We start from the raw sequence: 12,015 nt of genomic DNA on the forward strand, positions 1-12,015 counted from the left end.
ACCTCTCTCCCAAGGTCTCCATTAATGGTGCCCGAGCCTCTATTTAATGGCGTGGCTATGTCTCACTCGACTGAGATTTAAGAGAGAAAAAAGAAAATCTGAAAGCACGGATCTTGATGTAAGATCCGACGGACCTATATAGCATCTACTGCGACTTATAGCAAGACTGGTGAATATATAAGGACGATTAAAAAAAAATTGATCAAAGAAGGGTTTTCCCCTTCCGATTTTCATTACTGAAAAACACCACAATTCACAAGAAGTTCAGCACAACTCCAGCCTAACACGAAGGACTAAAAGCTACCAGATTGAAATTGCAACATCTCAATAGGCCAACAAAGGCCAAACATCCATGCTAGAACCCAACATTTCACAACTGACGGCACAATCCACATCCTAAACCGATTATTACATCAAAAGAAACCAGGAAACTAGTCTCCGCGGCGAGCGGCAATGAGCTCTTTCGTGTCCTCAAGACGCTGCTTGAGAACATCCATGGATTCCTCCACCAGCCTTTGGCGCTCGTTGCGGAGCATGTCATTCTCGTCCATAAGTTTCTTCAACAAGGCACTAGTCTCCTCCTGCAGGTCTGCACTTCGGACGATCTTCTCCCTCAACAGGTCGCGCTCGGCCCGGAGCCTCTCATTGCCCTCCCTTAGTTGCCGGATGATGCCGGTAGCCTATTCAAACGAGGCTATCATGTCGTCCTGCAACCTCGTCGAGCGGGAGATCTGATCCGTCTGGCTATGGACGATCGCATGCATGCGCCTGTAACAGTCATCGCGTGCCCGCGAGAAATTTTCCCAGGCCGCCGCGGCGCGGCGGGACATCTCTACTGCATTCGTGGCGCGGCAGGACATCTCTGCTGCTTCCGCGGTGCGGCCGGACCAGTCTGCTGCATCGACGGTGCGGCGGGACCTCCATGTTGCTTCAGCGGCACGGCGGGACATCTGTGCTGCTACTCCCGCGCGGCGGGACATGTCGGCTGCTCTCATAGCGAGGCAGGACATCTCTCGTGCTTCCGATTCCATGCTCGCCTCTCCCTGGTGGCAATCTCTCGACCCAGAACTCACGCTAGCCATGGCAGACACAAGGGAAGGATGCTGAATGACTTGTTTGTTTTTGTGGATGAGGAGTTGAGGAGGAATGTGCAGTCATCTTGGCATACTAGTACTTATAACCGAGTACTAATACGCTCCTAAGTGGGAAACCGTTTAGGTTGTGATCGGTGTGAACAGGTTTGCAATTCAATATAGCATGGAGTAATTTGGAATGTGACGAGACGCAAGCTCAAAATTTATTGACGGTTCTAGTTTCGAAGTGCGGCACTATTCCCAGATGGAGTACTTCTTTTTCTACTCCCTCCTTTCCGGTTTTATAGGGCTTATCTCAAAATTTTAGTTTTTCCATTTTATAAGGCTCAATTTGGTTGTCCCCAACACATGTTCAGATTCCAAGCTGCATTAAATCATTGCATGCAAGTATTAAGAGAAAATTGACCAATGCATGTACTTTATGCATGCATGCATTGCAATTAATGCATTAAACCTATCTCTCGGGACTTCTCGCACGCATGCCACCCACAAAAACTTGTACTCTGAGTATAGTAGTACGTTATACAGGAAGAGAACAGGTGCACACACGCACTTGTCCACTCACACACGCGTCTATTTTTTCTCGAAAAGGAGGTTGATGACCCCCGGCCTCTGCATCTAGGAGTCACTGCTACGTCTTGAGCTTGCGTTGGTTTTCCCCGAAGAGGAAGGGATGATGCAGCAGAGTAGCGTAAGTATTTCCCTCAGTTTTTGAGAACCAAGGTATCAATCCAGTAGGAGGCCACACTCAAGTCCCTCGTACCTGCACAAAACGATAGCTACTCGCAACCAACGCGATTAGGGGTTGTCAATCCCTTCACGGTCACTTACGAGAGTGAGATCTGATAGATATAATATTTTTGGTATTTTTGGTATAAAGATGCAAAGTAAAAAGTAAAAGCAAAGTAAAAAAGCAAAGCAGGATTAAAGTAATGGAGATTAATATGATGAGAATAGACCCGGGGGCCATAGGTTTCACTAGTGGCTTCTCTCAAGAGCATAAGTATTCTACGGTGGGTGAACAAATTACTGTTGAGCAATTGACAGAATTGAGCATAGTTATGAGAATATCTAGGCATGATCATGTATATAGGCATCACGTCCGTGACAAGTAGATCGAAACGATTCTGCATCTACTACTATTACTCCACTCATCGACCGCTATCCAGCATGCATCTAGAGTATTAAGTTAAAAACAGAGTAACACCTTAAGCAAGATGACATGATGTAGAGAGATAAATTCATGCAATATGAAATAAACCCCGTCTTGTTATCCTCGATGGCAACGATACAGTACGTGCCTTGCTGCCCCTTCTGTCACTGGGTAAGGACACCGCAAGATCGAACCCAAAGCTAAGCACTTCTCCCATGGCAAGAACTACCAATCTAGTTGGCCAAACCAAACGGATAATTCGAAGAGACTTGCAAAGATAACCAATCATACATAAAAGAATTCAGAGAAGATTCAAATATTATTCATAGATAGACTTGATCATAAACCCACAATTCATCGGTCTCAACAAACACACCGCAAAAAGAAGATTACATCGAATAGATCTCCACACGAGAGGGGGAGAACTTTGTATTGAGATTCAAAGAGAGAGAAGAAGCCATCTAGATACTAACTATGGACCCGAAGGTCTGAGGTAAACTACTCACACTTCATCAGAGGGGCTAGGATGATGTAGAAGCCCTCCGTGATGACGGCCCTCTTCCGGCGGAGCTCCGGAATAGGCCCCAAGATGGGATCTCGTGGATACAGAAAGTTGCGGCAGTGGAATTAGGTTTTTGGCTCCTGTTCTGATCGTTTGGGGGTACGTAGGTATATATAGGAGGAAGGAGTACGCCGGAGGAGCACCGAGGGGCCCACGAGGCAAGGGCGCGCCCTAGGGGGGCGCGCCCCCCACCCTCGTGACTGCCTCTTTTGTTCCTTGGAGCAGGGTCCAAGTCTCCTGGATCACGTTCGGTGAGAAAATCACGTTCCCGAAGGTTTTATTCCGTTTGGACTCTGTTTGATATTCCATTTCTTCGAAACACTGAAATAGGCAAAAACAGCAATTCTGGGTTGGGCCTCCGGTTAATAGGTTAGTCCCAAAAATAATATAAAAGTGGAAAATAAAGCCCAATATAGTCCAAAATAGTAGATAATATAGCATGGAGCAATCAAAAATTATAGATACGTTGGAGACGTATCAGTCACACACGCAAATTATTGAAATATATCGAGTGCAGTGCTTTGATGTGTCGCGTCAACTCGTACATCAACGAGAAGTTTGATTATCCTCTCCCTCGCGGACTTAACTGCACATGCCTTTGGCTGTATGACAGGTTGGCCACACACCTGTAGGGCCCACCTGTCATACACGCAAAGGCAGGAGCGTCCCTCCCTCGCCCATGAGCGTGGTGGCTGGCAAGACTAGGAGAAGCTTTCGCTACACGCTCTCCCTCCCGCACGTGGTGGACATGCAGCAGTTCAATCGGTGTCAGATGGCCAGAAGCGTACTGTAGTACTCCTCCAGTGCTGTAATATTCCATCATTGTTCGACTTCCCGAAGAGGCGAAGAGCCAAGCGTAGCCCGGACGCTCGTGTGGCAGTTTCATGTGTATAGTAGTCTAGGATAGCGTGTACCATGCATGTAAGCTTAAAATCATTGGGGTCGACTCCATGCTATGTGGCTGTCTCAAAGTTTTTTTAAAAAAAATAAAATAGTCTTCTGGCCCTACCCAAAAACTGCCGCGTGTACTGCCCGGGAAAAGCCCCGCCCTCAACTTTTAACTACACGAAAACTGTTCAAGCTTGTTCGTTCTATATAAATACAGTACTTAGTGTATGTTTATTCACCCATGGGGTTGTTCAATGAATGGAGGGGCGGGGAGCACAAGTGAACAATACTGTAGTACTACTAGTAGTAAGTAGGAGTCGTACAGTAGTCACCTTAAATAGAGAGTTTCTTTTCTTTAATGCCACGTACACAAATTGAAACGCTTGTTGTGGAGAGAAAAAAGATAATCATTCCACTATATATGGACGCAGGGGCCTGAGCGCTTGCTTTACTAGGGTTTCTCTCTTCATTCTCTAATCCTCTCCGGATATAAAACAAGACAGCGGTAGCGACATTTTCTCTCTGCTCACCGCTGGTCACAGATCCGGTCGGATCCCTTCGGCCGGTGTGTGTAGAGGACTAAAAGGTGCATCGTTCACGCGGTCATCGCCGCCGAGGGAGGAAACCCACAGCTACCAGAGGGGCCCGATCCTCTGCCCGTGCCGTTCTCTCCGACACATGGCCGGCTCGGGAGGTCCTCCGACCCTTCTTCCTCCCTGCCGTATTGTCCGCAAATCTGACCTGCCGCCGCCGACATCCCGGCGACCCTCAGGTATAAGTTCTTCGAAAGCGGCCTTGCTCTACTGCCCCAGCTCCCCACGTGTCTGCATGTGCATCTTTTTCTACTCCCATCAGCTCTTCCAAAGCCACCTAAATTTTTAGTATTATTAAAGGTAAAGCTACTTCATGCATTCGAATCTAGGGCTTTGTTTAAACAACGAAGAAAGGGGGGAAAGTTGTAGCATGAATCTAGGACTTGATTCAAAGAGGAAATAATATGGTGAAAGTAGTAGAGACCGGATACCCAACCGGTCTCTTGGTTGAAAAGGGAAATAATGGGAAAACGCAGTACAAACTGGATAAGGAACAGATCTATTATTGGTTGAAAAAAGGATAGAAAGTGGCGGCTGGTGGACAAGTCAACAGAGTATGTCCAGGATTAGATTTGCTACCATCACATAGTAAAAGGTCTCCAGGATTAGATTTGTTGCCCTCACATAGTAAAAGGTCTCAGGATTAGATTTGTTGCCCTCACATAGTAAAAGGTCTCCATGATTAGATTTGCTGCCCTCACATAGTAAAAGGTCTCCAGGATTAGATTTGCTGCCCTCACATAGTACAATGGCACTCCTGTTGTTTTCCTCAGTATGATAAGTAAGTTGCTCCTTTACGCTGTTGAGTGTCCTGGTGTCCCCACAGTCACATGCCCTTAAACCAACTCTTTAGCTGCTGTTGATTTACTGTGTCTGGTAAACAAGCAATGCCACCATTAAAGTAATCTCATATTTGAGGAATCTCATTGTTGATCGTAATGCTTCTGGTAACATGAAGCATCGCTGATGTTTTAAACTTTCTATTGTCCTTGCGTGATTGCCATGAACATAATTAAGATGCTTCTTTTCATTTTGTATATGTTTCGTATATTCTTATTGACCAGCAACTGTTTACTTTCTATCTTTTTGTGCAGATAGGGATATCCATTTCACCTTGTTGCTATTTGTGACCTTTTGGTGAACTGCAGAAAACACTTTTTTTGGAATGAGTGTCTTGTGCAGTTCAACCAAAATGTCACGTGGGCAACATCTCTCAATTTTGGTGGAACTGCACAAAATGGTGATTGGAGTTTCCAAAATCTCCGTCAAGTTCTGCTGGTAATCTCGTGCAACATTTTATTAGCCTTTGCAAGATGGAGCCGTCACTGTCACCACAATGGCACTTTATTTTAGTGGAACTGCACAAAACGATAAGAAAATTATAGTTGCACCTTACATGAGCCGGACAGCCAACCTTAATGTTCCTCAATTTTAGTGCAACTACTAAAGAAGAACCTGCCAGCTCACAAGAGCAAGTACTTCTTGCCAGCTGAATGATGCAATCTTTGCTTCATTTTAGGTGAACTGTAGAAAAAGGCGCATGAATTGAATCATGGAACTCCAGGTAGACCTCATCCAAGTAGAGCTGGAGGTTGAATTCAAGGAGGCCGCTATTAAAGCGAAATCATGCTCTCCTGTCTCCTTGTTTGTGTTGTGCAAACATGCTGTGCAAACAGGAATACTCAACTACAGATGTTGTGATGGTCAAGAGCATTTGCCAAGTTCTTCGATTGTATGACATGGCTAGCCAAGATGGATTTAATCCCAATATTCACTTTATTAAAAGGCTCTAATGGGTTGGTTCTGAATCTTGCAAGCTGGGAATCAGTGAGATATGTAGGCATCTTTGTTGTACTTATTATTTGGATCTTATTTGTTGGTTCTGAATCTTGCAAGCTGGGAATCAATGAGATGTGTAGGCATCTTTGTTGTACTTATTAGTTGGATCTTATTTGTTGGTTCTGAATCTTGCAAGCTGGGAAACATGGCATGATGATGTAGAGGACAACAACCATAACAAACAGTTCAAACTCGGTAGTATTATCTTTTGTGAAAGTGCAACAAATGTGACGATCGTGTGCGTCCTGAGAATAATAGTTCTAATTGTTGTGCATGTTGATCCTATGGCACTGACAGAACAAGCGAATGCATTTCTTGTTTTAAGTACAAATTTCTATTAAAGCTAATTAAATTTAAGTAAAGTGACCACTAACTCGTGTTATTACAGTACCAATACAGACCCGCTCGTGAACCGACGTGTGGCCGAGGGTGCATCTTCTGCCTGGCGTGCAGCGAATGAGGGAGGGGTAGTAACTGTTGTCGCATGTACACACTTAGCTTACTGTTGAATCCAGTTCCCCAAGAGCTGAAAAACGAACTGCTGCCGCCGCCTACACACTCGTTCACTCGAAGAGACTCCAATGGCGATCCGAGGGGTGAGCCTGCTGGATATGGACTTCAGCAAGGAGTTCCCCTTTGAGTTTGCCGTTCAGTCCTATGGCTGCACCAAGTTGAATGTGATGTACACCAACGATACGGACTCGGTGAAGCTCTGCCTCGCCTCAGTCCTATGGCTGCACCAGGTTCTGGAGCATTCGCCCGTTTCATCGGCAGCGCCGACTACACCTTCGCTACGGTGGAGAGAAGGAAGAACGCGATGATTCGGCCATCTGGTGCAACAAGCTTGTCGACATCCAGAAGCAATACAAGATCATCAGCAACGGGTAGGAGGACTCCGTGGTTGACCTCGCTGAGACCATCATCGACCCATGATACGCCAACATGAAATAAGACGACCTGAACACGTGGGAGGTACCTCTGAATCTAGCCTACATAACCTACGCGGCCAAGGGCGCATACGCATGCTACGACATGTACATGCAGATCTTGGACATGAGGGTGTGTCTGCTTCCCGTAACCGATGAGTACACGGACAGCCGCAGCGTCATGATCAAGCGTGCCAGGAAGGTCTAGATGTTGTACTTTATCTGTTTATAAGCACCTTTATCATGTGAGTGTTTCATGCGTTAGACTATGTGTCGTAATTATCTGTTTTGTCCGAAATATTTCTTTTAAGAACCCATTAACATAATTGCTTTTTTTAGTGGCAATTTTCTTATGTATGTAAACTAGTTCACTTGTCTGTAAAAAAACTAGTTCACTCGGCTGCCGTGCTTTGAATCTCCTTCCTCCCAACATATTCCCCTCCTCAGGTGGACCCAGCAGGTCTCTAAATTTTCTCCCACTTTCTTTTTCGATGTAAACTGAGTTTTATCCCAGTACTTTCCCCTAGAACCAACTCAACTTTCCCACGTCTAGCCTAAAAAATAATAATACCCCACATACTATTAACTCATCAAATTAAAATGATATTTTATTTTGTAAGTTGAAAGTTCTTACAAAATAATAATAATAATTGTTTATATATAACTTGGCAAGTTAACTCCTAGTGATTGTGTACATAAACTTGCAAAGATTTTACTGACGTGCAATCATGTGTTTATGTTTTTATAACATTTCTCCGTCTAGCCCAACATGATATTTTCACCCAGCCCAGCAAGTCCGCGGCTTTCGAGAAAAATGCAAATTTTAAGACATTAAAACTGGGCACCCTAGGAGCTCCCTCACGGTATCAGCCTTCGGAGTCGTCTGATTTCACATTATGGCCATCTCTAGCCGTTGGATGCAAAGCTCCCGTCCCCGCAAGCCGCATCTCGGTGAGGGCAGCTACTCCCGTAACTTTTTCTGACTAATCTGGTTAATTGGGCCAAACAGCCCACATAGCGAAGGAGCATTCCATGAACGGTCCGAAAAGCATCGAACCAATCAGTCTTGGGCGATTGGTGTGCTCGCTAACCCTAACCAAGGCGGATGCCGCGGCCGCTCAATTCAGGCGAAGTGGGCGACCGCCTTGTGCCACTCGCGAGGGAATCCAGCTCGAGGGGATCAAGCGGAAGCGCTAGATGCGGGTGAACCGAGGGCCGATTGATCCAGGTGTCGGCCGGTCATGGTGCGTGGCCTCCCCAGCCACTACCAGCGTATTCTTTTATCGATCTCCACTTTAAGCGGCAGCGCTCACCGCAAGACTCAGTCAGCCCCTCCCACTAGCGATCTGACGCTGCAACTGACACATGGGTATTGCAGATAATGCGTCATGTGTATTTTGCTTCTAATATTATGATACAGTAGTTCCACTTTTGGTCCAATGATCTTCTGCGAGGATACACTAACTCTGTTTCCTTTTTGTGTTCTGTAGACAATACCTGATCCGTATTATGATACTAGATCAGTTGTTGTGGCTGTACTGTACCACATATTATTACTAGGCACTACTATAGTCGCTTAAGTGTGCTTTTAAAAGTAAATTGTATGCCTACCTATTATTAGAGATTTAGAAAACTATGGGCTCTTCAGCAGCTTTCTTGCCAAAAAAGAAGGCCCTTCAGAAGCTACTGCATGTATATGGTCAAATTATATGCATATGTTTCTTCCTTCAATTTCAAATGCTTAGGAATCATTTGCGGAAGTAGTGTAGATTGTAACCCTGTAGGTGCTGAACTAAATGCCAATCCAAGCAAGAGTGTAAGGAAGATAATATAGGTTTTGATCTGCCGAGAGGTCATGGAATGCTTCACTATTTCCACTTCAGTGCAGATTTACCTTCAAAACATTGCACAGATTCCTGCACATATTGACTGCTTTATTTTTGTAACTTCTTGCGGTTTAATTACATGTTATTTTTGTTCTCTATTAAGTATTATTTGTCTTCTGGGTGGTACAAATAATTTTAGCTGATACGATGTACACATCTTCACATGGACTGTTCCAAGACACCAGAAAAATACGTCAATCTAGACATAAAAAACCAACTATGAAGTATTTATATATACCTTTGATTTTCTGAAGCATATTAAAACCGCGTATTAATCCAGCCCTCTCAGGCTATCAGCGATTTTAGCTGTCGGATTTGAAATTTTGGATGTCTTTGGCCATTGGATTCCTTATAATCCTAGACGAGCTTCTGTTCCTCGCTAGATAGAGCTAGACAGGCAGGGCCACTGCTCCGACGACAAAATCGCTGATCTGAAGTAAGATTATGCAGAGACGTATGATTGGTTAGCCTTAATATAAATTTCCATGACATTGACAAATTAGACTTTCCTGGCTATAGTATATTTGTCTATTCAAATAAATATTCAATCTGGATGTTACTCATAGATCAATTTAATGTCATCTTAGGCCAACACGCGAGTATCAATATAGACACCGCCGGCTCAATAGTTTTTGGTTACTGCAGGTCCTAAAGCGCAATGAAGGACTTTTCTCTTTTATATATGAAAAGGAATTGCTAAGAGATAAATCCTATGTCCATACTCCAAGTACTTTCCTCGGTTTATCTTTCAGGGAAATCATTTCTTCAGATTGAACCTATGCACTTTGCCTTCATAATGTGTAACTCGGGTGTGTTATTACAGGTTGCAGACTTTTAGAGTATGTATCTTCAATGATTATTACGTCTGGAATACACCTACCCGACCCTTTCCTGCAAGTGATTTGTAGTTTTCTGGTACCAGATCCATCTTATGACTGTCTTTACAGATATTTCCTGCAAGCGACTGTTTTTTTATTACAGTATGCATGTATTACATTTTAGGAATGCAGTATAACAAGTTCATTTATTCTTCTAAGCAATAGCTACTTAATTTGCATATCCATGTGATGATCATGTAACATGTCATTTTTTATGCTTAGGATGATATATATCAGTGAAGAAATTATATATATAGCTCAACAAGAAGATGAGAGCACTGGCTATGTACGGCCAAATGAGGCTATGATTGAAACAATTCTTACTAATGTTTTCAATTGCTATTCTGCAAAAACTCTTACAAAGAATGTGAAGAGCACTATAGCTTTATGAAGAATCATGAAACAAATCGTTTTTTTAGTTCCACTCTTCTATTGGGGTGAAATCCTTTTTACAAGTTACTTCCTTGTTATGCCTCGTATATTTACAAAAATCACAATCATTTGAGTGAAAAAAATAGACGGGCGCAGCAACGCGCGCCGACATGGTCTAGTGGGATTTAAATGGGCTGCATAGATGCTACATCATTGTTTCACCCACCCCACCAAATGGACTAAAAAACAAATGGACTGACAGCTGGGTCCACGACCACAGCCCAGTTTTTTTGTGATTTGCCAAGTAAGTCGCTTTGTCAGGCCTGTTGGGCTGCAAATATTTCAAGACAATGAGATCTTTTATTCGGCTGGCTGAGAAAATGTCCCATCAGTAAGGAGAAATGGGTTGTACATTTTTAAAACACATCAAACCGACAATTAGTTTCAAATATCTTTTTTTCATTTTGAGATTCTAAATTACATTAATTTTTATGCGTGGAGAATTTGTTGGATTTTATATTGATATACATTTATTTTTCAAATCAGTTTGAATGTGAGTCGAAATTTCGGGATTAAAAACAGTTCGGACCACACCGAAATATGCAAAATTTCGTATAATTTTTAAACCGTGGCCACAATATGGGCTGTAATGCTAACAAAAAGAATATGGGCTCCAAAAAACCCTTAAGAATTAGCAAATGGGTTGTATGCTGTTTTCAACAGATTTGAGGCTTTCCTAAAAAAAGGTTGACGCACAAGCAGTGACTATTGGATGGCCATCCAACGGCCGTCGTGCTTCTTCAATCTCCGCTCTTCCTGCTCCAGCCGCTCAAACAGGCGCCGGCGGGACTGCCTGCTCCCTCCTCCCCACGGCCGGCTCTGCTGCCGCGCAAGCCTCACCGCCCCACCGTACTCCCATCGCTGGCCTAGCCATCCCTCTACTCACCCACACCTACTGTTATTCTTCGACGATGGCAGACGAACCAGTAAACCCTCGTACAGTCGTACTCCCCTCCGTGTGGGAAACAACTGCCGAGTCTTCCTGCCTCCGTGTCATTCCCTTCCTAGGCCTCGCCGTCGTCCACCACCCTGGTGCTCTCGGCGTGGCCTGGTCAACGTGGTCAACGACAGACATGCATCTGAAGTGGACTTTACGTGGAGAGGCCGACAGCTGGGTCCACGGCCGCACGCAAGGAAATGCCTCCTTATTACGCGCAAAATAATGATTCCTCCACCTGACATCAGGGACCCACCGAAAGGGCCTTTGTATTTCACGAAAAAAATGTTACTGCCGCTGACAGCTCGGACCCACCAGCTATATCTTCGCACGCAAGGACGTGCCTCCTTATTACGCACAAAAAAAATGAATACTCCCCCTGTTAGCTGGGACCCAGTATAGTGGCAGGCTGACTTGTGGGCCTACTAAGTTGACGGGGACGGAGGGCTTTGTCAACTTAGTCAATATGCACGATTCTAGCTCCAATGACCGTACGATGTCCATCCAACGGCCGTAGTGCTTCTTCAACCTCTGGTCTTCTTGCTCCAGCCGCCCAAACCAGCGCCGGTCGTGCCTCGTGCTCCTGCCTCCCGTGGCCGGCTGCGATGCGGCGGAGGCCTCACCGCCCCTACTACTCCCACCACTAGTCAGGCCATCCCTCTACTCACCCACACCCCCTGTTATTCTGCGGCGACGGCAGCCTCACACCGCAGCGAACCAGTGAACCCTCGTACTCCTCTACGCGTGGGCATCCACTGCTGCATCTTCCCCGGCTCCGCGTCGTCCCCTTCCTAGGCCTCGCCGTCGTCCACCACCCTGGTGCTCTC

This window comes from Triticum urartu, chromosome 2, assembly GCF_003073215.2.
Source record: "Triticum urartu cultivar G1812 chromosome 2, Tu2.1, whole genome shotgun sequence".
NCBI classification, from domain to species: Eukaryota; Viridiplantae; Streptophyta; class Magnoliopsida; order Poales; family Poaceae; genus Triticum; species Triticum urartu.